The 27500-nt window shown below is 61.2% G+C and overlaps 3 non-coding genes across 3 annotated transcripts; all 3 read right to left on the reverse strand.

The window, feature by feature from the left end:
• Nucleotides 1–1869: 1869 nt before the first annotated feature.
• LOC131869502 (5S ribosomal RNA) lies at nt 1870–1988 on the reverse strand. Its single transcript, XR_009367885.1, has one exon. It is a non-coding gene; the product is annotated as a 5S ribosomal RNA (ribosomal RNA).
• A 5915-nt stretch (nt 1989–7903) lies between these two features.
• LOC131869503 (5S ribosomal RNA) lies at nt 7904–8022 on the reverse strand. Its single transcript, XR_009367886.1, has one exon. It is a non-coding gene; the product is annotated as a 5S ribosomal RNA (ribosomal RNA).
• Nucleotides 8023–13938: 5916 nt separating this feature from the next.
• On the reverse strand, nt 13939–14057 carry LOC131869495 (5S ribosomal RNA). Its single transcript, XR_009367878.1, has one exon. It is a non-coding gene; the product is annotated as a 5S ribosomal RNA (ribosomal RNA).
• Between the last annotated feature and the right edge of the window lie 13443 nt (nt 14058–27500).

Genomic DNA, 27500 nt, shown 5'->3' on the forward strand with positions numbered 1-27500 from the left:
GGTGGGCACCATGGTGCGCACCAAGGAGCGCTCCGAAGTGTGCTCCAAGGTGCGGCGTGCACGAAGTCGGAGCCCGGTTTGCCCCGGGTGCGCACCTCGCGTGCACCTTCGCCGCGGTGGGCACCATGGCGTGCACGAAGTCGGAGCCCGGTTTGCCCCGGGTGCGCACCTCGCGTGCACCTTCGCCGGGGTGGGCACCTCGGCTGGGTTGCGCGCCCTGGTGCGCACCAAGGAGCGCTCCGAAGTGTGCTCCAAGGTGCGGCGTGCACGAAGTCGGAGCCCGGTTTGCCCCGGGTGCGCACCTCGCGTGCACCTTGGCGCGGTGGGCACCATGGCGTGCACGAAGTCGGAGCCCGGTTTGCCCCGGGTGCGCACCCCGCGTGCACCTTCGCCGGGGTGGGCACCTCGGCTGGGTTGCGCGCCCTGGTGCGCACCAAGGAGCGCTCCGAAGTGTGCTCCAAGGTGCGGCGTGCACGAAGTCGGAGCCCGGTTTGCCCCGGGTGCGCACCTCGCGTGCACCTTCGCCGCGGTGGGCACCTTGGCTGGGTTGGGCACCATTGAGCGCTCCGAAGTGTGCTCCAAGGTGCGCACCATGGCCCTCCAAGGTGCGCAGCATGGCGTGCACGAAGTCGGAGCCCGGTTTGCCCCGGGTGCGCACCTCGCGTGCACCTTCGCCAGGGTGGGCACCTCGGTGCGCACACCTTCTCAATGTTTTCTTGCCTTTTCTGGAAATTGGTGAAGGCAGCGCATCAAAGGTTAATTGCATTGTTTTCCCCGGGTGCGCTCCGAGGTGCGCAACATCGGTGCGCACCAAGGAGGGCTCCGAAGTGTGCTCCAAGGTGCGCACGATTCGGAGCTCGGTTTGCCCGGGGTGCGCACACCTTGGCTGGGTTGCGCACCCTTTGTGCGCTCCAAGGTGCGCACGAAGTCGGAGCTCGGTTTGCCCCGGGTGCGCACCTTCGCCAGGGTGCGCACCTTGATGCGCACGCCTTGGCTGGGCTGCGCACCTTGGTGGGCGCCATGGTGCGCACCTTTCGTGCGCTCCAAGGTGCGCACGAAGTCGGAGCTCGGTTTGCCCCGGGTGCGCACCTTGGTGGGCGCCATGGTGCACTCCGAGGTGCCCAAGATTGGTGCGCACCAAGGAGCGCTCCGAAGTGCGCTCCAAGGTGCGCAGGTGCGCGCGAAGTCGAAAGTTGGGTTAATTGTCCGGTTTGCCTCGGGTGCGCACCTTGCGTGCACCTTCGCCAGGGTGGGCGCCTTGGTGCGCACACCTTGGCTGGGCTGCGCACCCGGGCGCGCACACCTTGGCACCCGCGTTTCCTTCATTTTAAATTTTTTTTTTTTACAATCTCTCAAGTGGGAAATTCTATAATCTCAACTTTTTTTGCCTTTTCAGGAAACTTTTGAATGGAGCGCATCATTGGTGCGCTCCGAAGTGTGCTCCAAGGTGCGCACCTCTGGTGTGCTCCAAAGCTCTCTCTAGCTGCGTGCACCTGCCCCGGCCGCGCACCCGGCCCCGCCCAGCTTCGCTCACCTGTCCCGGGCGTCTGGTGCGGAACCTTAGAGTAAGAAACATCACCGTGCACCTTGGCCAACGTGCGCGACTCGACCGAGCGCGCACTGGCCGAGGTGCACACCGATTTCACCTGGGTGCGCGCGCAGCACCTCGGGCGCACCGGGGTGCGCGCACAACGCCCGGGTTGCACCGTGGCCTGTGTGCTCGGGGCGCCTCGGGTGCGCGCTCGGTGTCGCCCCCGCGCGCGCGGTAGTGCGGGCAGCGCACCCCGGCCCGGCCCGGCCCCGACGAGAACGCAAACGGGCAAAAGGTTTATTCAAATAGCATTGCGACGCCCGGCGAAAAACTAAAAAAGGGTGCAACACCGGGACTTCCCGGGAGGTCACCCATCCCAGTACTACTCCGGCCCAAGCGCGCTTAACTGCGGAGTTCTGATGGGATCCGGTGCACTAACGCTGGTATGATCGCACCCGTTATGAGCTTGTCGCAGTGTGTACTTAGCAAACCGCGACCCACGTGCGAATCCACCCCGGCCACCCACCCCCGTCGAGGTGCACACCCTCCCTCGCGAAGTGCGCCCCGTTCGCCAAGTGTGAGCCCTGCCCGGGTGCGCGCACCTTGCTAGGGCGTCGGGTGTGCACCCGGCCCGGCCTACGTGCGTGCACCTGGACGGGGCGTCGTGTGCGTGCAGTGTCCCGTCTGCAACGCGGTGCCCACACACCACCTCGGGCGCAACGACCTGCGCTCACATGTGGGCCGAGTGCACCTTGGTGCATGTTCGGGGCGCCTCGGGTGCACGCTCGATCTTGCCCCGGTGCACCAAGGCGCTCGGTTTGCCCCGGGTGCGCACTTGGTGCAAGGTGGGCACCCAAAATAGGGATCAAGCACCAAAACACAAGTTTCGGGATGCAAAATGGGACCCAAGGACCACAAATGCGTTCCAAGACCCATGATGGGTCCACGAGAACAAAAATGTGTTCCGAGACTTAATAAACAAATATTGGGTTTTAGGAGAAGAAACATGCTCTGATGCCCAAAACGAGAATCGACCCCGAAAAGGCCACAGGCCAAAAGTGGGATGCGAGACAAAAAAAAATGGGACCCGAGGACCAAAATTGGGTTCCCAGGTCGAAGACAGGGCAACCGGACAAGAAACGACCTCTAAGGCTCGAAATGAGTCCCGACGACTAAAACTTGACAAGAAGCACCCATCAGGCACCCAACTCGACACCCATGGGATGCCGACCCACCCGGGCTTCCACCTAGCACACCTTGGCACCCACCCACCCTCGCACCCAACCTCGCACCCAACTTAGCACCTTTGAACCCACATTGGCACTCACCCTGACCCTGGCACCTTGGAACCCACATTGGCACTCACCTTGACCCTGGCACCCACCTTTGCACTCACCTTGGGACCCACCCTGGCTCCCACCTCGGCACCCACCCAGACACCCACCTTGGTTCCTTGGCACCCACCTTGGATCCTTGGCACCCACCCCGACACCCACCTTGGCACGCAACTTGGCTACTTGCCACCCACCTTGGCTCCTTGACGCCCACCCCGACAACCACCCCGTGACCTACCCTGGCTAGGGTTGGTGCACACCCACCCTGGTGCCCACCTTGGCACCCACCCCATGACCCACCTTGGCACGCACCTTAGTACCCACCCCGTTACCCACCCTAGGACCCACCCCGTGACCCACCTTGGCCAGGGTGGGTGCCTTGGTGCGCACAACTTGCCTGGGCTGCACACCAGGGCGGGCTCAAGATGGCACCCGCGTTCCGTTTTTTTCACTATCTTTCAAAACGGAAATTTTAAAATCTCGTTTTTTTTTTTTTTTTGCCTTTTCTGGAAATTAGTGAAGGCAGCGCATCAAAGGTGCGCAATGCTGGTGCGAACCCGGGAGCGCTCCGATGTGTGCTCCAAGGTGCGGCGTGCACGAAGTCCGAGCCCGGCTTGCCCCGGGTGCGCACCTCGCGTGCACCTTCGCCGGGGTGAGCACCTTGGCTGGGTTGCGCGCCCTGGTGCGCACCAAGGAGCGCTCTGAAGTGTGCTCCAAGGTGCGGCGTGCACGAAGTCGGAGCTCGGTTTGCCCCGGGTGTGCACCTCGGGTGCGCACCTCGCGTGCACCTTCGCTGCGGTGGGCACCTTGGCTGGGTTGCGCGCCTTGGTGGGCACCATGCAGTGCACGAAGTCGGAGCCCGGTTTGCCCCGGGCGCGCACCTCCGCCAGGGTGGGCACCTTGGTGCGCACAACTTGCCTGGGCTGCGCACCAGGAAGGGCTCAAGATGGCACCCGCGTTCCGTTTTTTTCACTATCTTTCAGAACGGAAATTTTAAAATATCGTTTTTTTTTGCCTTTTCTGGAAATTAGTGAAGGCAGCGCATCAAAGGTGTGCAACGCTGGTGCGAACCTGGGAGCGCTCCGATGTGTGCTCCAAGGTGCGGCGTGCACGAAGTCGGAGCCCGGTTTGCCCCGGGTGCGCCCTGGTGGGCACCATGGTGCGCACCAAGGAGCGCTCCGAAGTGTGCTCCAAGGTGCGGCCTGCACGAAGTCGGAGCCCGGTTTGCCCCGGGCGTGCACCGCGGGTGGGCACCTTGGTGCGCATGCCTTGCCTGGGCTGCGCACCAGGGCGGGCTCAAGATGGCACCCGCGTTCCGTTTTTTTCACTATCTTTCAAAACGGAAATTTTAAAATCTCATTTTTTTTTGCCTTTTCTGGAAATTAGTGAAGGCAGCGCATCAAAGGTGCGCACCTCGCTGCCCACCACGGTGCGCAACGCCGGTGGGCACCCGGGAGTGCTTCGAAGTGTGCTCCAAGGTGCTGCGTGCACGTTGTCGGAGCCCGGTTTGCCCCGGGTGCGCACCTCGCGTGCACCTTCGTCGGGGTGGGCACCTTGGCTGGGTTTGCCCCGGCTGCGCTCCGAAGCGGGGTTATTGGAGCGCCGCCTCTTTTTTTGTCGGAGCGTTTGGTGGGGTTTCTCGCATTGGCTCTTCCCAGGCCCGGTTGCCACCCTGGCGCGCACGAAGTCGGAAGTAGGGTTAATTGCCCGGGTGCGCACCTTTGCCAGGGTGGGCACCTTACCTGGGCTGTGCACCAGGGCGGGCTCAAGATGGCACCCGCGTTCCGTTTTTTTCACTATCTTTCAAAACGGAAATTTTAAAATCTCCTCTTTTTTTTGCCTTTTCTGGAAATTAGTGAAGGCAGCGCATCAAAGGTGCGCACCTCGCTGCCCACCTTGGTGTGCTCTGAGGTGCGCACCCGGGAGCGCTACGAAGTGTGCTCCAAGGTGCGGCGTGCACGTTGTCGGAGCCCGGTTTGCCCCGGGTGCGCACCTCGCCTGCACCTTGGCCGGGGTGGGCACCCTGGCTGGGTTTGCCCAGGGTGCGCTCCGAAGCGGGGTTACTGGAGCGCCCCCTCTTTTTTTGTCAGAGCGTTTGGTGGGGTTTCTCGCATTGGCTCTTCCCAGGCCCGGTTGTTGGGTGCGCTCCCACCCTGGCGCGCGCGAAGTTGGAAGTTGGGTTAATTGCCCGGGCGCGCACCTTCGCCAGGGTGGGCACCTTGGTGCGCACACCTTGGCTGGGCTGCGCACCAGGGCGGGCTCAAGATGGCACCAGCATTCCCTTTTTCTCACTATCTTTCAAAACGGAAATTTTAAAATCTCGTTTTTTTTTGCCTTTTATGGAAATTAGTGAAGGCATCGCATCAAAGGTGCGCACCTCGCTGCCCACCTTGGTGTGCTCCGAGGTGCCCACCACGGTGCGCTCCGAGGTGCCCACCACGGTGCGCAACGCCGGTGCGAACCCGGGAGCGCCCCGATGTGTGCTCCAAGGTGCGGCGTGCACGAAGCCGGACCCCGGTTTGCCCCGGGTGCGCACCTCGCGTGCACCTTGGTGCGCACACCTTGGCTGGGTTGCGCGGCCTGGTGGGCACCATGGTGCGCACCAAGGAGCGCTCCAAAGTGTGCTCCAAGGTGCGGCGTGCACGAAGTCCTAGCCCGGTTTGCCCCGGGTGCGCACCTTCGCCGCGGTGGGCACCATGGCGTGCACGAAGTCGGAGCCCGGTTTGCCCCGGGTGCGCACCTCGCGTGCACCTTCGCCGGGGTGGGCACCTCGGCTGGGTTGCGCGCCCTGGTGCGCACCAAGGAGCGCTCCGAAGTGTGCTCCAAGGTGCGGCGTGCACGAAGTCGGAGCCCGGTTTGCCCCGGGTGCGCACCTTCGCCGCGGTGGGCACCCTGGTGCGCACCATGGCGTGCACGAAGTCGGAGCCCGGTTTGCCCCGGGTGCGCACCTCGCGTGCACCTTCGGCGGGGTTGCGCGCCCTGGTGCGCACCAAGGAGCGCTCCGAAGTGTGCTCCAAGGTGCGGCGTGCACGAAGTCGGAGCCCGGTTTGCCCCGGGTGCGCACCTCGCGTGCACCTTCGGCGGGGTTGCGCGCCCTGGTGGGCACCATGGTGCGCACCAAGGAGCGCTCCGAAGTGTGCTCCAAGGTGCGGCGTGCACGAAGTCGGAGCCCGGTTTGCCCCGGGTGCGCACCTCGCGTGCACCTTCGCCGCGGTGGGCACCATGGCGTGCACGAAGTCGGAGCCCGGTTTGCCCCGGGTGCGCACCTCGCGTGCACCTTCGCCGGGGTGGGCACCTCGGCTGGGTTGCGCGCCCTGGTGCGCACCAAGGAGCGCTCCGAAGTGTGCTCCAAGGTGCGGCGTGCACGAAGTCGGAGCCCGGTTTGCCCCGGGTGCGCACCTCGCGTGCACCTTCGCCGCGGTGGGCACCATGGCGTGCACGAAGTCGGAGCCCGGTTTGCCCCGGGTGCGCACCCCGCGTGCACCTTCGCCGGGGTGGGCACCTCGGCTGGGTTGCGCGCCCTGGTGCGCACCAAGGAGCGCTCCGAAGTGTGCTCCAAGGTGCGGCGTGCACGAAGTCGGAGCCCGGTTTGCCCCGGGTGCGCACCTCGCGTGCACCTTCGCCGCGGTGGGCACCTTGGCTGGGTTGGGCACCATTGAGCGCTCCGAAGTGTGCTCCAAGGTGCGCACCATGGCCCTCCAAGGTGCGCAGCATGGCGTGCACGAAGTCGGAGCCCGGTTTGCCCCGGGTGCGCACCTCGCGTGCACCTTCGCCAGGGTGGGCACCTCGGTGCGCACACCTTCTCAATGTTTTCTTGCCTTTTCTGGAAATTGGTGAAGGCAGCGCATCAAAGGTGCGCACCTCGGTGTGCTCCGAGGTGCGAACCCGAGAGCGCTCCGAGGTGCCCACGAAGTCGAAAGTCGGGTTAATTGCATTGTTTTCCCCGGGTGCGCTCCGAGGTGCGCAACATCGGTGCGCACCAAGGAGGGCTCCGAAGTGTGCTCCAAGGTGCGCACGATTCGGAGCTCGGTTTGCCCGGGGTGCGCACACCTTGGCTGGGTTGCGCACCCTTTGTGCGCTCCAAGGTGCGCACGAAGTCGGAGCTCGGTTTGCCCCGGGTGCGCACCTTCGCCAGGGTGCGCACCTTGATGCGCACGCCTTGGCTGGGCTGCGCACCTTGGTGGGCGCCATGGTGCGCACCTTTCGTGCGCTCCAAGGTGCGCACGAAGTCGGAGCTCGGTTTGCCCCGGGTGCGCACCTTGGTGGGCGCCATGGTGCACTCCGAGGTGCCCAAGATTGGTGCGCACCAAGGAGCGCTCCGAAGTGCGCTCCAAGGTGCGCAGGTGCGCGCGAAGTCGAAAGTTGGGTTAATTGTCCGGTTTGCCTCGGGTGCGCACCTTGCGTGCACCTTCGCCAGGGTGGGCGCCTTGGTGCGCACACCTTGGCTGGGCTGCGCACCCGGGCGCGCACACCTTGGCACCCGCGTTTCCTTCATTTTAAATTTTTTTTTTTTACAATCTCTCAAGTGGGAAATTCTATAATCTCAACTTTTTTTGCCTTTTCAGGAAACTTTTGAATGGAGCGCATCATTGGTGCGCTCCGAAGTGTGCTCCAAGGTGCGCACCTCTGGTGTGCTCCAAAGCTCTCTCCAGCTGCGTGCACCTGCCCCGGCCGCGCACCCGGCCCCGCCCAGCTTCGCTCACCTGTCCCGGGCGTCTGGTGCGGAACCTTAGAGTAAGAAACATCACCGTGCACCTTGGCCAACGTGCGCGACTCGACCGAGCGCGCACTGGCCGAGGTGCACACCGATTTCACCTGGGTGCGCGCGCAGCACCTCGGGCGCACCGGGGTGCGCGCACAACGCCCGGGTTGCACCGTGGCCTGTGTGCTCGGGGCGCCTCGGGTGCGCGCTCGGTGTCGCCCCCGCGCGCGCGGTAGTGCGGGCAGCGCACCCCGGCCCGGCCCGGCCCCGACGAGAACGCAAACGGGCAAAAGGTTTATTCAAATAGCATTGCGACGCCCGGCGAAAAACTAAGAAAGGGTGCAACACCGGGACTTCCCGGGAGGTCACCCATCCCAGTACTACTCCGGCCCAAGCGCGCTTAACTGCGGAGTTCTGATGGGATCCGGTGCACTAACGCTGGTATGATCGCACCCGTTATGAGCTTGTCGCAGTGTGTACTTAGCAAACCGCGACCCACGTGCGAATCCACCCCGGCCACCCACCCCCGTCGAGGTGCACACCCTCCCTCGCGAAGTGCGCCCCGTTCGCCAAGTGTGAGCCCTGCCCGGGTGCGCGCACCTTGCTAGGGCGTCGGGTGTGCACCCGGCCCGGCCTACGTGCGTGCACCTGGACGGGGCGTCGTGTGCGTGCAGTGTCCCGTCTGCAACGCGGTGCCCACACACCACCTCGGGCGCAACGACCTGCGCTCACATGTGGGCCGAGTGCACCTTGGTGCATGTTCGGGGCGCCTCGGGTGCACGCTCGATCTTGCCCCGGTGCACCAAGGCGCTCGGTTTGCCCCGGGTGCGCACTTGGTGCAAGGTGGGCACCCAAAATAGGGATCAAGCACCAAAACACAAGTTTCGGGATGCAAAATGGGACCCAAGGACCACAAATGCGTTCCAAGACCCATGATGGGTCCACGAGAACAAAAATGTGTTCCGAGACTTAATAAACAAATATTGGGTTTTAGGAGAAGAAACATGCTCTGATGCCCAAAACGAGAATCGACCCCGAAAAGGCCACAGGCCAAAAGTGGGATGCGAGACAAAAAAAAATGGGACCCGAGGACCAAAATTGGGTTCCCAGGTCGAAGACAGGGCAACCGGACAAGAAACGACCTCTAAGGCTCGAAATGAGTCCCGACGACTAAAACTTGACAAGAAGCACCCATCAGGCACCCAACTCGACACCCATGGGATGCCGACCCACCCGGGCTTCCACCTAGCACACCTTGGCACCCACCCACCCTCGCACCCAACCTCGCACCCAACTTAGCACCTTTGAACCCACATTGGCACTCACCCTGACCCTGGCACCTTGGAACCCACATTGGCACTCACCTTGACCCTGGCACCCACCTTTGCACTCACCTTGGGACCCACCCTGGCTCCCACCTCGGCACCCACCCAGACACCCACCTTGGTTCCTTGGCACCCACCTTGGATCCTTGGCACCCACCCCGACACCCACCTTGGCACGCAACTTGGCTACTTGCCACCCACCTTGGCTCCTTGACGCCCACCCCGACAACCACCCCGTGACCTACCCTGGCTAGGGTTGGTGCACACCCACCCTGGTGCCCACCTTGGCACCCACCCCATGACCCACCTTGGCACGCACCTTAGTACCCACCCCGTTACCCACCCTAGGACCCACCCCGTGACCCACCTTGGCCAGGGTGGGTGCCTTGGTGCGCACAACTTGCCTGGGCTGCACACCAGGGCGGGCTCAAGATGGCACCCGCGTTCCGTTTTTTTCACTATCTTTCAAAACGGAAATTTTAAAATCTCGTTTTTTTTTTTTTTTTTGCCTTTTCTGGAAATTAGTGAAGGCAGCGCATCAAAGGTGCGCAATGCTGGTGCGAACCCGGGAGCGCTCCGATGTGTGCTCCAAGGTGCGGCGTGCACGAAGTCCGAGCCCGGCTTGCCCCGGGTGCGCACCTCGCGTGCACCTTCGCCGGGGTGAGCACCTTGGCTGGGTTGCGCGCCCTGGTGCGCACCAAGGAGCGCTCTGAAGTGTGCTCCAAGGTGCGGCGTGCACGAAGTCGGAGCTCGGTTTGCCCCGGGTGTGCACCTCGGGTGCGCACCTCGCGTGCACCTTCGCTGCGGTGGGCACCTTGGCTGGGTTGCGCGCCTTGGTGGGCACCATGCAGTGCACGAAGTCGGAGCCCGGTTTGCCCCGGGCGCGCACCTCCGCCAGGGTGGGCACCTTGGTGCGCACAACTTGCCTGGGCTGCGCACCAGGAAGGGCTCAAGATGGCACCCGCGTTCCGTTTTTTTCACTATCTTTCAGAACGGAAATTTTAAAATATCGTTTTTTTTTGCCTTTTCTGGAAATTAGTGAAGGCAGCGCATCAAAGGTGCGCAACGCTGGTGCGAACCTGGGAGCGCTCCGATGTGTGCTCCAAGGTGCGGCGTGCACGAAGTCGGAGCCCGGTTTGCCCCGGGTGCGCCCTGGTGGGCACCATGGTGCGCACCAAGGAGCGCTCCGAAGTGTGCTCCAAGGTGCGGCCTGCACGAAGTCGGAGCCCGGTTTGCCCCGGGTGTGCACCGCGGGTGGGCACCTTGGTGCGCATGCCTTGCCTGGGCTGCGCACCAGGGCGGGCTCAAGATGGCACCCGCGTTCCGTTTTTTTCACTATCTTTCAAAACGGAAATTTTAAAATCTCATTTTTTTTTGCCTTTTCTGGAAATTAGTGAAGGCAGCGCATCAAAGGTGCGCACCTCGCTGCCCACCACGGTGCGCAACGCCGGTGGGCACCCGGGAGTGCTTCGAAGTGTGCTCCAAGGTGCTGCGTGCACGTTGTCGGAGCCCGGTTTGCCCCGGGTGCGCACCTCGCGTGCACCTTCGTCGGGGTGGGCACCTTGGCTGGGTTTGCCCCGGCTGCGCTCCGAAGCGGGGTTATTGGAGCGCCGCCTCTTTTTTTGTCGGAGCGTTTGGTGGGGTTTCTCGCATTGGCTCTTCCCAGGCCCGGTTGCCACCCTGGCGCGCACGAAGTCGGAAGTAGGGTTAATTGCCCGGGTGCGCACCTTTGCCAGGGTGGGCACCTTACCTGGGCTGTGCACCCGGGCGGGCTCAAGATGGCACCCGCGTTCCGTTTTTTTCACTATCTTTCAAAACGGAAATTTTAAAATCTCCTCTTTTTTTTGCCTTTTCTGGAAATTAGTGAAGGCAGCGCATCAAAGGTGCGCACCTCGCTGCCCACCTTGGTGTGCTCTGAGGTGCGCACCCGGGAGCGCTACGAAGTGTGCTCCAAGGTGCGGCGTGCACGTTGTCGGAGCCCGGTTTGCCCCGGGTGCGCACCTCGCCTGCACCTTGGCCGGGGTGGGCACCCTGGCTGGGTTTGCCCAGGGTGCGCTCCGAAGCGGGGTTACTGGAGCGCCCCCTCTTTTTTTGTCAGAGCGTTTGGTGGGGTTTCTCGCATTGGCTCTTCCCAGGCCCGGTTGTTGGGTGCGCTCCCACCCTGGCGCGCGCGAAGTTGGAAGTTGGGTTAATTGCCCGGGCGCGCACCTTCGCCAGGGTGGGCACCTTGGTGCGCACACCTTGGCTGGGCTGCGCACCAGGGCGGGCTCAAGATGGCACCAGCATTCCCTTTTTCTCACTATCTTTCAAAACGGAAATTTTAAAATCTCGTTTTCTTTTGCCTTTTATGGAAATTAGTGAAGGCATCGCATCAAAGGTGCGCACCTCGCTGCCCACCTTGGTGTGCTCCGAGGTGCCCACCACGGTGCGCTCCGAGGTGCCCACCACGGTGCGCAACGCCGGTGCGAACCCGGGAGCGCCCCGATGTGTGCTCCAAGGTGCGGCGTGCACGAAGCCGGACCCCGGTTTGCCCCGGGTGCGCACCTCGCGTGCACCTTGGTGCGCACACCTTGGCTGGGTTGCGCGGCCTGGTGGGCACCATGGTGCGCACCAAGGAGCGCTCCGAAGTGTGCTCCAAGGTGCGGCGTGCACGAAGTCCTAGCCCGGTTTGCCCCGGGTGCGCACCTTCGCCGCGGTGGGCACCATGGCGTGCACGAAGTCGGAGCCCGGTTTGCCCCGGGTGCGCACCTCGCGTGCACCTTCGCCGGGGTGGGCACCTCGGCTGGGTTGCGCGCCCTGGTGCGCACCAAGGAGCGCTCCGAAGTGTGCTCCAAGGTGCGGCGTGCACGAAGTCGGAGCCCGGTTTGCCCCGGGTGCGCACCTTCGCCGCGGTGGGCACCCTGGTGCGCACCATGGCGTGCACGAAGTCGGAGCCCGGTTTGCCCCGGGTGCGCACCTCGCGTGCACCTTCGGCGGGGTTGCGCGCCCTGGTGCGCACCAAGGAGCGCTCCGAAGTGTGCTCCAAGGTGCGGCGTGCACGAAGTCGGAGCCCGGTTTGCCCCGGGTGCGCACCTCGCGTGCACCTTCGGCGGGGTTGCGCGCCCTGGTGGGCACCATGGTGCGCACCAAGGAGCGCTCCGAAGTGTGCTCCAAGGTGCGGCGTGCACGAAGTCGGAGCCCGGTTTGCCCCGGGTGCGCACCTCGCGTGCACCTTCGCCGCGGTGGGCACCATGGCGTGCACGAAGTCGGAGCCCGGTTTGCCCCGGGTGCGCACCTCGCGTGCACCTTCGCCGGGGTGGGCACCTCGGCTGGGTTGCGCGCCCTGGTGCGCACCAAGGAGCGCTCCGAAGTGTGCTCCAAGGTGCGGCGTGCACGAAGTCGGAGCCCGGTTTGCCCCGGGTGCGCACCTCGCGTGCACCTTCGCCGCGGTGGGCACCATGGCGTGCACGAAGTCGGAGCCCGGTTTGCCTCGGGTGCGCACCCCGCGTGCACCTTCGCCGGGGTGGGCACCTCGGCTGGGTTGCGCGCCCTGGTGCGCACCAAGGAGCGCTCCGAAGTGTGCTCCAAGGTGCGGCGTGCACGAAGTCGGAGCCCGGTTTGCCCCGGGTGCGCACCTCGCGTGCACCTTCGCCGCGGTGGGCACCTTGGCTGGGTTGGGCACCATTGAGCGCTCCGAAGTGTGCTCCAAGGTGCGCACCATGGCCCTCCAAGGTGCGCAGCATGGCGTGCACGAAGTCGGAGCCCGGTTTGCCCCGGGTGCGCACCTCGCGTGCACCTTCGCCAGGGTGGGCACCTCGGTGCGCACACCTTCTCAATGTTTTCTTGCCTTTTCTGGAAATTGGTGAAGGCAGCGCATCAAAGGTGCGCACCTCGGTGTGCTCCGAGGTGCGAACCCGAGAGCGCTCCGAGGTGCCCACGAAGTCGAAAGTCGGGTTAATTGCATTGTTTTCCCCGGGTGCGCTCCGAGGTGCGCAACATCGGTGCGCACCAAGGAGGGCTCCGAAGTGTGCTCCAAGGTGCGCACGATTCGGAGCTCGGTTTGCCCGGGGTGCGCACACCTTGGCTGGGTTGCGCACCCTTTGTGCGCTCCAAGGTGCGCACGAAGTCGGAGCTCGGTTTGCCCCGGGTGCGCACCTTCGCCAGGGTGCGCACCTTGATGCGCACGCCTTGGCTGGGCTGCGCACCTTGGTGGGCGCCATGGTGCGCACCTTTCGTGCGCTCCAAGGTGCGCACGAAGTCGGAGCTCGGTTTGCCCCGGGTGCGCACCTTGGTGGGCGCCATGGTGCACTCCGAGGTGCCCAAGATTGGTGCGCAACAAGGAGCGCTCCGAAGTGCGCTCCAAGGTGCGCAGGTGCGCGCGAAGTCGAAAGTTGGGTTAATTGTCCGGTTTGCCTCGGGTGCGCACCTTGCGTGCACCTTCGCCAGGGTGGGCGCCTTGGTGCGCACACCTTGGCTGGGCTGCGCACCCGGGCGCGCACACCTTGGCACCCGCGTTTCCTTCATTTTAAATTTTTTTTTTTTACAATCTCTCAAGTGGGAAATTCTATAATCTCAACTTTTTTTGCCTTTTCAGGAAACTTTTGAATGGAGCGCATCATTGGTGCGCTCCGAAGTGTGCTCCAAGGTGGGCACCTCTGGTGTGCTCCAAAGCTCTCTCCAGCTGCGTGCACCTGCCCCGGCCGCGCACCCGGCCCCGCCCAGCTTCGCTCACCTGTCCCGGGCGTCTGGTGCGGAACCTTAGAGTAAGAAACATCACCGTGCACCTTGGCCAACGTGCGCGACTCGACCGAGCGCGCACTGGCCGAGGTGCACACCGATTTCACCTGGGTGCGCGCGCAGCACCTCGGGCGCACCGGGGTGCGCGCACAACGCCCGGGTTGCACCGTGGCCTGTGTGCTCGGGGCGCCTCGGGTGCGCGCTCGGTGTCGCCCCCGCGCGCGCGGTAGTGCGGGCAGCGCACCCCGGCCCGGCCCGGCCCCGACGAGAACGCAAACGGGCAAAAGGTTTATTCAAATAGCATTGCGACGCCCGGCGAAAAACTAAGAAAGGGTGCAACACCGGGACTTCCCGGGAGGTCACCCATCCTAGTACTACTCCGGCCCAAGCGCGCTTAACTGCGGAGTTCTGATGGGATCCGGTGCACTAACGCTGGTATGATCGCACCCGTTATGAGCTTGTCGCAGTGTGTACTTAGCAAACCGCGACCCACGTGCGAATCCACCCCGGCCACCCACCCCCGTCGAGGTGCACACCCTCCCTCGCGAAGTGCGCCCCGTTCGCCAAGTGTGAGCCCTGCCCGGGTGCGCGCACCTTGCTAGGGCGTCGGGTGTGCACCCGGCCCGGCCTACGTGCGTGCACCTGGACGGGGCGTCGTGTGCGTGCAGTGTCCCGTCTGCAACGCGGTGCCCACACACCACCTCGGGCGCAACGACCTGCGCTCACATGTGGGCCGAGTGCACCTTGGTGCATGTTCGGGGCGCCTCGGGTGCACGCTCGATCTTGCCCCGGTGCACCAAGGCGCTCGGTTTGCCCCGGGTGCGCACTTGGTGCAAGGTGGGCACCCAAAATAGGGATCAAGCACCAAAACACAAGTTTCGGGATGCAAAATGGGACCCAAGGACCACAAATGCGTTCCAAGACCCATGATGGGTCCACGAGAACAAAAATGTGTTCCGAGACTTAATAAACAAATATTGGGTTTTAGGAGAAGAAACATGCTCTGATGCCCAAAACGAGAATCGACCCCGAAAAGGCCACAGGCCAAAAGTGGGATGCGAGACAAAAAAAAATGGGACCCGAGGACCAAAATTGGGTTCCCAGGTCGAAGACAGGGCAACCGGACAAGAAACGACCTCTAAGGCTCGAAATGAGTCCCGACGACTAAAACTTGACAAGAAGCACCCATCAGGCACCCAACTCGACACCCATGGGATGCCGACCCACCCGGGCTTCCACCTAGCACACCTTGGCACCCACCCACCCTCGCACCCAACCTCGCACCCAACTTAGCACCTTTGAACCCACATTGGCACTCACCCTGACCCTGGCACCTTGGAACCCACATTGGCACTCACCTTGACCCTGGCACCCACCTTTGCACTCACCTTGGGACCCACCCTGGCTCCCACCTCGGCACCCACCCAGACACCCACCTTGGTTCCTTGGCACCCACCTTGGATCCTTGGCACCCACCCCGACACCCACCTTGGCACGCAACTTGGCTACTTGCCACCCACCTTGGCTCCTTGACGCCCACCCCGACAACCACCCCGTGACCTACCCTGGCTAGGGTTGGTGCACACCCACCCTGGTGCCCACCTTGGCACCCACCCCATGACCCACCTTGGCACGCACCTTAGTACCCACCCTGTTACCCACCCTAGGACCCACCCCGTGACCCACCTTGGCCAGGGTGGGTGCACCCACCCTGGTGCCCACCTTGGCACCCACCCATCCTAGCACCCAGCCTGTGACCGGGCTTGGAACCCAACCTTGCACCCGTCTTGGCCAGTGTGGGTGCGCACCCATCCTGGCACCCACGTTGTGACACACCCTTTAACCCACGCACCCTAGCAGCCACGTTGGCACCCACCTTGGAACACAACCTAGCAACTTGGCACCCACCCCGTGACCCACCTTGGCATCCACCATAGCAGTCGCCCACTTGGCACCCACCTTGGAACCCAAGTTGGCACCCACCTCGGCACCCACCTTGACACTTGTGGACCCACCTTGCCACTCACCCTAGCATCGACCCATCCTAGCACCCACCCTGGCACCTTTGCACCCTAGCACTCACCCATCCTAGCACCTAACCTGTGACCCACCTTGACACTCACCCTCGCACCCACCTTGGAACCCAACCTAGCACCCACCCACCCTGACACCAACCCTAGCACCTACCCACCCTTGCACCCACCCTGTGACCCATCTTGGCACCCACCCATCCTACCACTCAACCTATCACCCACCTTCTCACCCACCTTGGCATCCACCTTAGCACCCACCCACACTGGCACCTTGGCACCCACCTCGGGCAAGGTGGGTGCACACCCACCCTGACACCCAATTTAGAACCAACCGAGCATGTTACCCACCTTGGCACCCACATTGCAGCCCACCCTAGTACCCACCCTATGACCCACATTGGCATCCACACCCTAGCACCCAGGCACCTCGACACCCGCCTTGACACGCACCCTAGCACTAAACCTGTGACCCACCTTGGAACTCACCCTAGAACCCACCCACCCTGTGAACCACCTTGGCATCCACCTTAGCACCCACCCACCTTGGCACCCACTCTAGCACTCACCCATCCTAACACCCAACTTGTTACCCACCTTGGCACCCGCCCTCGCGTCCACCTTGAAACCCACCCTAGCACCCACCCACGCAGGAGCCCACCTTGGCACCCAACCTAACACCCACGCATCCTGGCACCCAACTTGTGACCCACCTTGGAACCCACCCTAGTACCCACCTTTGAACCCACTATATCACCAACCCACCTTGGCACCCACCCTATGACCCTCTTTGGAATCCACCCTAGCACGCACCCACCCTGGCACCCACCATGGAGCGCACCCTAGCACCCACCCACCTCGGCACGCACCTCAACACCCACCTTGGTGTGCGCACTGCGCCAACCTCTCAAAGACCCTATGTGGTGCGCTCCAAAGTGTACACCTTTGGTGCGCTCCAAGGTGCGCACCTTTGGTGCACACCGAGGTGCACACCAAAGTGTGCACCGAGGTGAGCACCAAAGTGCACTCCAAGGTGCACACCAAGGCGTGCACCTTTGGTGCGGTCAATGCAAACGAATTCGGAAGTTGGGGTCGATGTCCTAATCGCTGCTGCAGACTACACGTATGAGAATCGGACAAATAGCTTTATATAGGGGAGGTGTTGCGTTTGATGGGTCGACTCCCCTGGTTGTGTGCACTGCACCAACTTCAAAGACCCTGTCTTGTTTAAGAAGTCAAAAGTTGGGGTGGATGTCCTAATCATTGCTGCAGTCTACGCATGTATGAGAATCAGACAAATAGCTTATATAGGGGAGGTGTTGCATTCGGTGGGTTGACTCCCCTGGTTGTGCGCACTGCGCCAACCTCAAAGACCCCGCATAGCAGAAGAAGTCGGAAGTCGGATTTTGGTGAGCACCAAGGCGTGCACCTTTGGTGCGGTCAACGCAGACGAATTCAGAAGTTGGGGTGGATGTCCTAATCGTTGTTGCAGGCTACACATGTATGAGAATCAGACAAATAGCTTATATAGGGGAGGTGTTGGGTTTGATGGGTCAACTCCCTTGGTTGTGCGCATTACGCCAACCTCAAAGACCTTGTTTTCGTTAAGAAGTCAAAAGTTGGGGTCAATGTCCTAATGGCTCCTGTAGGCTACACATGTATGAGAATCGGACAAATAGCTTATATAGGGGAGGTGTTGGGTTTGATGGGTCGACTCCCCTGGTTGTGCGCATTACGTCAACCTCAAAGACCTTGTTTTCGTTAAGAAGTCAAAAGTTGGGGTCGATGTCCTAATTGCTCCTGTAGACTACACATGTATGAGAATCAGACAAATAGCTTATATAGGGGAGGTGTTGGGTTTGATGGGTTGACTCCCCTAGTTGTTCGCATTACACCAACCTCAAAGACCTTGTTTTCGTTTAGAAGCCGAAAGTTGGGGTCGATGTCCTAATTGCTCCTGCAGGCTACGCATGTATGAGAATCAGACAAATAGCTTATATAGGGGAGGTGTTGGGTTTGATGGGTCGACTCCCCTGGTTGTGCGCATTGCGCCAACCTCAAAGACCCTGCATTGCGGATGAAGTCGAAAGTCAGAGTTTGGTGTGCTACAAGGTGTGGTCGAAGGTGCTCACCTAGGTGTGCACCTTTGGAGCGCAGGAAAAGTGCCCTCCAAAAGTGCGCACCTTTGGAGTGCACAAAAGTGCCCTCCAAAAGTGCGCACCTTTGGAGCGCACAAAAGTGCCCTCCAAAAAGTGCCCTCCAAAAGTGCGCACCTTTGGAGCGCACAAAAGTGCCCTCCAAAAAGTGCCCTCCAAAAGTGCGCACCTTTGGAGTGCAGAAAAGTGCCCTCCAAAAAGTGCCCTCCAAAAGTGTGCACCTTTGGAGTGCACAAAAGTGCCCTCCAAAAGTGCGCACCTTTGGAGCGCAGAAAAGTGCCCTCCAAAAAGTGCCCTCCAAAAGTGCGCACCTTTGGAGCGCAGAAAAGTGCCCTCCAAAAAGTGCCCTCCAAAAGTGCGCACCTTTGGAGCGCAGAAAAGTGCCCTCCAAAAAGTGCCCTCCAAAAGTGCGCACCTTTGGAGCGCAGAAAAGTGCCCTCCAAAAAGTGCCCTCCAAAAGTGCGCACCTTTGGAGCGCACAAAAGTGCCCTCCAAAAAGTGCCCTCCAAAAGTGCGCACCTTTGGAGCGCACAAAAGTGCCCTCCAAAAGTGCGCACCTTTGGAGCGCACAAAAGTGCCCTCCAAAAGTGCGCACTTTTGGTGCGCACCAAGGCGCTGGTTCGGTCGTTGCAGGCGAGTTCGGAAGTTGGGGTCGATGTCCTGAGCGGAGGTGCAAACTACACAGGTGTCGGAATCGGACAAATAGCTTATATAGGGGAGGTGTATGCTTCGATGGGTCGACTCCCCAGGTTGAGCGCACCGCGCCAACCTCAAAGACCCTACGGTATGGATGAAGTCGGAAGTTGGGTCCGATGACCGATTCGATTAGTAGGTATGCTCATGAGGTCGGAATTTGGGTCCGATGACCTGCCATGTGCAGGAAGGCGAATGTTGGCACTGTGCGTTGCAAGGTGCACACCAAGGTGCTGGTGCGGTCTTTTTAGTCGAGTTCGGAAGTTGGGGTCGATGTCCTGATCGGAGGTGCAAGCTACACAGGTGTGGGAATCGGACAAATAGCTTATATAGGGGAGGTGTATGCTTCGTTGGGTCGACTCCCCGGGTTGAGCGCACCGCGCCAACCTCAAAGACCCTACGGTATGGATGAAGTCGGAAGTTGGGTCCGATGACCGATTCGATATGTAGGCATACTCGCGAGGTCGGAATTTGGGTCCGATGACCTGCCATGTGCAGGAAGGCGAATGTTGGCACTGTGCGTTGCAAGGTGCGCACCAAGGCGCTGGTTCGGTCGTTGCAGGCGAGTTCGGAAGTTGGGGTCGATGTCCTGATCGGAGGTGCAAACTACACAGGTGTGGGAATCGGACAAATAGCTTATATAGGGGAGGTGTATGCTTCGTTGGGTCGACTCCCCGGGTTGAGCGCACCGCGCCAACCTCAAAGACCCTACGGTATGGATGAAGTCGGAAGTTGTGTCCGATGACCGATTCGATATGTAGGCATACTCGCGAGGTCGGAATTTGGGTCCGATGACCTGCCATGTGCAGGAAGGCGAATGTTGGGACTGTGCGTCGCAAGGTGCGCACCAAGGCGCTGGTGCCGTCGTTGCAGTCGAGTTCGGAAGTTGGGGTCGATGTCCTGGTCAGAGGTGCAAACTACACAGGTGTGGGAATCGGACAAATAGCTTATATAGGGGAGGTGTATGCTTCGATGGGTCGACTCCCCGGGTTGAGCGCACCGCGCCAACCTCAAAGACCCTACAGTATGGATGAAGTCGGAAGTTGGGTCCGATGACCGATTCGATACGTAGGCATATTGGCGAGGTCTGAATTTGTGTCCGATGACCTGCCATGCGCAGGAAGGCGGAATTTGGGTCCGATGACCGAGTTGATGGCGTGCCATGCGCAGAAAGGCGGAATTTGGGTCCGATGACCGAGTTGATGTTGATGGCCCGCCATGCACAGGAAGGCGGAATTTGGGTCCGATGACCGATTTGAAGGCGTGCCATGCGCAGAAAGGCGGAGTTTGGGTCCGATGACCGAGTTGATATTGATGGCCCGCCATGCGCAGGAAGGCGGAATTTGGGTCCGATGACCTGACATACGCATGGAGTCCGACTCGGGGGCCGATGTTCGATTCGATGACTTGCATTGTGGGTAAAGTCGGAAGTTGTGGTCTTTGACCCGATTCGATGACCAGACTTCGGCTGCTTGAGAATCGGACAAATAACTTATATAGGGGAGGTAGTGTTCTCGAGCATCCTCCCCCCGTGCCCGTTTATGTCGATTGATGCTGGTGCTCGACTGGTTGGAGCGCTCGGATGCAAAAATCTTGCACCAGGATTTATCGATTGTGATGGACACGGCAAGTCTCCTGATTGCTATGCAGGAGCTCATCGTGAATCTCTATGCGGCCTTGGTATGGACTCGACCTGCGGAATGGTTCGGCAATGGTAGTCGCTCCAACACGTCCTTGCAATGGCCACAGAGGTGATTCGACTAGAGCTCCAGTCTAGCTTTTGGGTTGCTTGGCGGACTGGTATAGCCGCGATCGAGTTCCGGCCATGAACGTTTTAGATAGCTCTTGGGCTTTCTGGGACGGAAGTCGGAAGTTTGGGCTGTTGTCCGATTTGATGACCATTCTTCGGATGTGTGAGAATCGGACAAATAACTTATATAGGGGACTGTGTTGTCTCACGCAGCCCCCTCCGTGCCCCTCTATCTCGACCGATGTTGGTGCTTGAAAGGGTTGGGATCGCTCGGATTTATAAACGTGCACCACCATTTGTCGAGTGTGAGGGACGCGGCAGGTCTCCTAAATGCTATACGGGCGCTCTCTGAGAATCTCTATCCGGCCTCGACACAGACTAGTCTTGCTGAATGGTTTGGCACTGGTAGTCGATCCAACACGTCGTTGTTGTGGCCGCCTAGGCGATTCGATTCGAGCCCCCGTCTAGCTTTTGGGTTGCTTGGCGGATTTTGCCCTATCCGCAAGTGAGCTCGGTCCCTAAACGTTCGAGAAACCCGATTGCTATGCGCCGACTCTCTTTCTTGCGAGCCTCCATCTAGCTTTTGGGTCTCTACGGAACGGAAGTCGGAATCTGGGACCGTTGTTTGATTCGACGAGGCAGACTACGGTTGTGCGAGAATCGGACAAATAACTTATATAGGGGAGGTGTTGACTGGAGCATTCTCCCCCGTGCCCCTCTAACTCGACCAATGCTGGCGCTCGAACGGTGGTAGCGCTCGGATTTTCGTTGAGCGCCAGCATTGGTCGATTTAGAGGGGCATGCGAGATTCCCGAATGCTATGCGAGGGCTCTAACGGAAATGTCTATTGGTTTCGGTATGGATGCAATTGCGAGTGGTTCGGCAAAGGTAGTCGTTCCGATGCGTCCATGTCGTGGCCAAATCGATAATTCGATTTGAGCCCTCGTATAGCATTTGGGTCTCTCGATGTGATTCCGCATTCCAGTCCCTTTGGGCACTGCTTGAGCCGCATCCCAGGGGGTTCCCTTCCCAATAATCTGCCTCGCAACCCGATTGCTATGCGGTGAGGCTCCTCGGCCGCCTCGGAACTATCTGTGTATCAGACGCATCGCGGGATAAGGGGTTGGCAACGGTAGTCGCCCCAAGCGCGTCCGATGCTTGGACCATTCCGAGGCGGCCCTGAAGCCTCTTCCGTCTAGCCGTTGGGTCCTTCTCGCCGCATCCCTTGCCTCGCACCCCGATTGCTATGCGGTGAGGCTCCTCGGCCGCCTTGGAACTATCTGTGTATCAGACGCATCGCGGGATAAGGGGTTGTCACTGGTAGTCGCCCCAAGCGCGTCCGATGCTTGGACCATTCCGAGGCGGCCCTGAAGCCTCTTCCGTCTAGCCGTTGGGTCCTTCTCGCCGCATCCCTCGACTCGCACCCCGATTGCTATGCGGTGAGGCTCCTCGGCCGCCTTGGAACTATCTGTGTATCGGACGCGTCGCGGGATAAGGGGTTGTCACTGGTAGTCGCCCCAAGCGCGTCCGATGCTTGGACCATTCCGAGGCGGCCCTGAAGCCTCTTCCGTCTAGCCGTTGGGTCCTTCTCGCCGCATCCCTCGCCTCGCACCCCGATTGCTATGCGGTGAGGCTCCTCGGCCGCCTTGGAACTATCTGTGTATCGGACGCGTCGCGGGATAAGGGGTTGTCACTGGTAGTCGCCCCAAGCGCGTGCGATGCATGGACCATTCCCAGGCGGCCCTGAAGCCTCTTCCGTCTAGCCGTTGGGTCCTTCTCGCCGCATCCCTCGCCTCGCACCCCGATTGCTATGCGGTGAGGCTCCTCGGCCGCCTTGGAACTATCTGTGTATCGGACGCGTCGCGGGATAAGGGGTTGTCACTGGTAGTCGCCCCAAGCGCGTCCGATGCTTGGACCATTCCGAGGCGGCCCTGAAGCCTCTTCCGTCTAGCCGTTGGGTCCTTCTCGCCGCATCCCTCGCCTCGCACCCCGATTGCTATGCGGTGAGGCTCCTCGGCCGCCTTGGAACTATCTGTGTATCGGACGCGTCGCGGGATAAGGGGTTGTCACTGGTAGTCGCCCCAAGCGCGTCCGATGCTTGGACCATTCCGAGGCGGCCCTGAAGCCTCTTCCGTCTAGCCGTTGGGTCCTTCTCGCCGCATCCCTCGCCTCGCACCCCGATTGCTATGCGGTGAGGCTCCTCGGCCGCCTTGGAACTATCTGTGTATCGGACGCGTCGCGGGATAAGGGGTTGTCACTGGTAGTCGCCCCAAGCGCGTCCGATGCTTGGACCATTCCGAGGCGGCCCTGAAGCCTCTTCCGTCTAGCCGTTGGGTCCTTCTCGCCGCATCCCTCGCCTCGCACCCCGATTGCTATGCGGTGAGGCTCCTCGGCCGCCTTGGAACTATCTGTGTATCGGACGCATCGCGGGATAAGGGGTTGTCACTGGTAGTCGCCCCAAGCGCGTCCGATGCTTGGACCATTCCGAGGCGGCCCTGAAGCCTCTTCCGTCTAGCCGTTGGGTCCTTCTCGCCGCATCCCTCGCCTCGCACCCCGATTGCTAAGCGGTGAGGCTCCTCGGCCGCCTTGGAACTATCTGTGTATCGGACGCGTCGCGGGATAAGGGGTTGTCACTGGTAGTCGCCCCAAGCGCGTCCGATGCTTGGACCATTCCGAGGCGGCCCTGAAGCCTCTTCCGTCTAGCCGTTGGGTCCTTCTCGCCGCATCCCTCGCCTCGCACCCCGATTGCTATGCGGTGAGGCTCCTCGGCCGCCTTGGAACTATCTGTGTATCGGACGCGTCGCGGGATAAGGGGTTGTCACTGGTAGTCGCCCCAAGCGCGTCCGATGCTTGGACCATTCCGAGGCGGACCTGAAGCCTCTTCCGTCTAGCCGTTGGGTCCTTCTCGCCGCATCCCTCGCCTCGCACCCCGATTGCTATGCGGTGAGGCTCCTCGGCCGCCTTGGAACTATCTGTGTATCGGACGCGTCGCGGGATAAGGGGTTGTCACTGGTAGTCGCCCCAAGCGCGTCCGATGCTTGGACCATTCCGAGGCGGCCCTGAAGCCTCTTCCGTCTAGCCGTTGGGTCCTTCTTGCCGCATCCCTCGCCTCGCACCCCGATTGCTATGCGGTGAGGCTCCTCGGCCGCCTTGGAACTATCTGTGTATCGGACGCGTCGCGGGATAAGGGGTTGTCACTGGTAGTCGCCCCAAGCGCGTCCGATGCTTGGACCATTCCGAGGCGGCCCTGAAGCCTCTTCCGTCTAGCCGTTGGGTCCTTCTCGCCGCATCCCTCGCCTCGCACCCCGATTGCTATGCGGTGAGGCTCCTCGGCCGCCTTGGAACTATCTGTGTATCGGACGCATCGCGGGATAAGGGGTTGTCACTGGTAGTCGCCCCAAGCGCGTCCGATGCTTGGACCATTCCGAGGCGGCCCTGAAGCCTCTTCCGTCTAGCCGTTGGGTCCTTCTCGCCGCATCCCTCGCCTCGCACCCCGATTGCTATGCGGTGAGGCTCCTCGGCCGCCTTGGAACTATCTGTGTATCGGACGCGTCGCGGGATAAGGGGTTGTCACTGGTAGTCGCCCCAAGCGCGTCCGATGCTTGGACCATTCCGAGGCGGACCTGAAGCCTCTTCCGTCTAGCCGTTGGGTCCTTCTCGCCGCATCCCTCGCCTCGCACCCCGATTGCTATGCGGTGAGGCTCCTCGGCCGCCTTGGAACTATCTGTGTATCGGACGCGTCGCGGGATAAGGGGTTGTCACTGGTAGTCGCCCCAAGCGCGTCCGATGCTTGGACCATTCCGAGGCGGCCCTGAAGCCTCTTCCGTCTAGCCGTTGGGTCCTTCTCGCCGCATCCCTCGCCTCGCACCCCGATTGCTATGCGGTGAGGCTCCTCGGCCGCCTTGGAACTATCTGTGTATCGGACGCGTCGCGGGATAAGGGGTTGTCACTGGTAGTCGCCCCAAGCGCGTCCGATGCTTGGACCATTCCGAGGCGGACCTGAAGCCTCTTCCCTCTAGCCGTTGGGGCTTTCTCGCCGCATCCCTCGCCTCGCACCCCGATTGCTATTCGGTGAGGCTCCTCGGCCGCCTTGGAACTATCTGTGTATCGGACGCATCGCGGGATAAGGGGTTGGCAGTGGTAGTCGCCCCAAGCGCGTCCGATGCTTGGACCATTCCGAGGCGGCCCTGCAGCCTCTTCCGTCTAGCCGTTGGGGCCATCTCGCTGCATCCCCCACCTCGCACCACGATTGCTATGCGGTGAGGCTCCTTGGCCGCCTCGGAACTATCTGTGTATCGGACGCATCGCGGGATAAGGGGTTGTCACTGGTAGTCGCCCCAAGCGCGTCCGATGCTTGGACTATTCCGAGGCGGCCCTGCAGCCTCTTCCGTCTAGCCGTTGGGGCCATCTCGCCGCATCCCCCAGCTCCTCGGCCGCCTCGGAACTATCTGTGTATCGGACGCATCGCGGGATAAGGGGTTGGCAGTGGTAGTCGCCCCAAGCGCGTTCGATGCTTGGACTATTCCGAGGCGGCCCCGCAGCCTCTTCCGTCTACCCTTTGGGGCCATCTCGCCGCATCCCTCGCCTCGCACCCCGATTGCTATGCGGTGAGGCTCCTCGGCCGCCTGGGAACTATCTTCGTATCGGATGCATCGCGGGATAAGGGGTTGTCACTGGTAGTCGCCCCAAGCGCGTCCGATGCTTGGACTATTCCGAGGCGGCCCTGTGGCCTCTTCCGTCTAGCCGTTGGGGCCATCTCGCCGCATCCCTCACCTCGCACCCCCATTGCTATGCGGTGAGGCTCCTCGGCCGCCTTGGAACTGTCTTCGTATCAGAAGCATCGCGGGATAAGGGGTTGTCACTGGTAGTCGCCCCAAGCGCGTCCGATGCTTGGACTATTCCGAGGCGGCCCTGCAGCCTCTTCCGTCTAGCCGTTGGGGCCATCTCGCCGCATCCCCCACCTCGCACCCGGATTGCTATGCGGTGAGGCTCCTCGGCCGCCTTGGAACTATCTTCGTATCGGACGCATCGCGGGATAAGGGGTTGTCACTGGTAGTCGCCCCAAGCGCGTCCGATGCTTGGACTATTCCGACGCGGCCCTGTGGCCTCTTCCGTCTAGCCGTTGGGGCCATCTCGCCGCATCCCCCACCTCGCACCCCGATTGCTATGCGGTGAGGCTCCTCGGCCGCCTTGGAACCATCTTCGTATCGGACGCATCGCGGGATGAGGGGTTGTCACTGGTAGTCGCCCCAAGCGCGTCCGATGCTTGGACCATTCCGAGGCGGCCCTGAAGCCTCTTCCGTCTAGCCGTTGGGGCCTTCCCGCCCCATCCCTCGCCTCGCACCCCCGATTGCTATGCGGTGAGGCTCCTCGGCCGCCTTGGAACCATCTGTGTATCGGACGCATCGCGGGATAAGGGGTTGGCACTGGTAGTCGCCCCAAGCGCGTCCGATGCTTGGAGCATTCCGAGGTGGCCCTGAAGCCTCTTCCGTCTAGCCGTTGGGGCCTTCCCGCCCCATCCCTCGCCTCGCACCCCGATTGATATGCGGTGAGGCTCCTCGGCCGCCTTGGAACTATCTGTGTATCGGACGCATCGCGGGATAAGGGGTTGGCACTGGTAGTCGTCCCAATCGCGTCCGATGCTTGGACCATTCCGAGGCGGCCCTGCAGCCTCTTCCGTTTAGCCGTCGGGGCCTTCCCGCCGCATCCCTCGCCTCGCATCCCGATTCCTATGCGGTGAGTCTTCTCGGCCGCCGCGGAACTATACCTGTTATTGCTACTGCATCCTTCGGCTGGTAACCTCCTCTGCCGCCTTGGAACGTTCTCTTTGTCGGACGCGTCGCGGGATAAGGGGTTGGCACTGGTAGTCGCCCCAAGCGCGCCCGATGCATAGACCGCTCCGAGTTGACCTTGCTTTCAGCCTCTCACATGCATAGACCTCTCTGAGTCGACCCTGCAGCCTCTCACGTTTAGCCTTTGGAATCTCGCCTCACAACATGATTGCTATCCTTGATGCATCCCTTGCCTCGAGCCCTGATTGCTTTCTTGGCTGCATCCCTCCTCTCCTCACAGCCCGGTTGTCATCACTGCTTCATCCGTCGCTTCATGCATTCTGGCTGCTGGGCCCTTCCCACCGCACACCTCGATTGCTATCTCTTCTGCATCACACACCCCGATTGCTATCTCTGCTACATCCCTCGGCTCTCACTTCTGCATCCTTCGCCTCCCACCTCGATTGCTATCAATGCTGCATCCGTAACCTCACACCCCGATTGCTATGCGGGGAGGCTCCTTGGCCGCCTTGGAAATTTCTGTGTGTCGGACGCACCGCGGGATAAGGGGTTGGCACTGGTAGTCGCCCCAAGTGCGCCCGATTCTTAGACCGCTTCGAGGTGACCTCGTAGCCTCTTTCGTCCAGGCTTCCTGCCTTCAACGCCCTTTTTACACCTCGATTGCTATGCGCGGGCTCGTTGGCGTCTATCACCTCTCTGCGAAGAGTGGCACGATGATTGTTGGGGTAAATCGTAGCAGTCCGATCTCTGGCCTTGGGCCATTGTGAGGGCTGATCGATTTCCTGTGCGCATCTCGTGTTCGCCCAGTAACAGACTCGACGACTTGTAATCGGTCTTGTTCCCGATTGTTCCTGGAGGTAGTCTTCGGAACTCTTGGATTTGACCTGTCACTCGAACTGTCCTCTTCCGAGGATGCTTGTGTGTGTGTGCTTGTGCCATTTCCTTGGCGGTATTAACGAGATATTAAAGAGCGGAGTGAGCGCCTCGCCCAGCTATGTTTGGGGCTCTCACTCCCTTACCCGGTGTGCGACCGCTTTGCACGTAGGTTGCGGAGCATCGCGACTCTTTCGATGTTTGGCGGTTGTCTTCCGGTGATGCGTTGGTCCCGAAGTGCACGTTACTAGCATTTCTGCCATTGTTCTCGATCTTTGGCACGTTCCTTCGTTGCAATTGGATATATATCTCCGTTTATACGCGCAGGCTTCTCCCGCCTATTCAGCGCTGTCCCACTCTCAGCACTCTCGTGGTCTCCTTGGCTTCTCTCTCCCGTGAGCGAGCTCTCTTCTCGAGTCTTTTCCATGTCCCATGGAGGTTGCCTTGCGAAATTCGGGCACACAAACGTGACCGGATAAGAGCGGAATTGCCTATGAGGAGAAGCTCACCTTAGGGAGCAGCAATGCCGAGTGTTTCGACAGAGGGTAGAGGGGGCGTTGTTTGGGCGGTTGCACAAAAGAGTGCTACGGTTGCACTG

The sequence above is a fragment of the Cryptomeria japonica genome, unplaced genomic scaffold, assembly GCF_030272615.1.
Source record: "Cryptomeria japonica unplaced genomic scaffold, Sugi_1.0 HiC_scaffold_249, whole genome shotgun sequence".
NCBI lineage: Eukaryota > Viridiplantae > Streptophyta > Pinopsida > Cupressales > Cupressaceae > Cryptomeria > Cryptomeria japonica.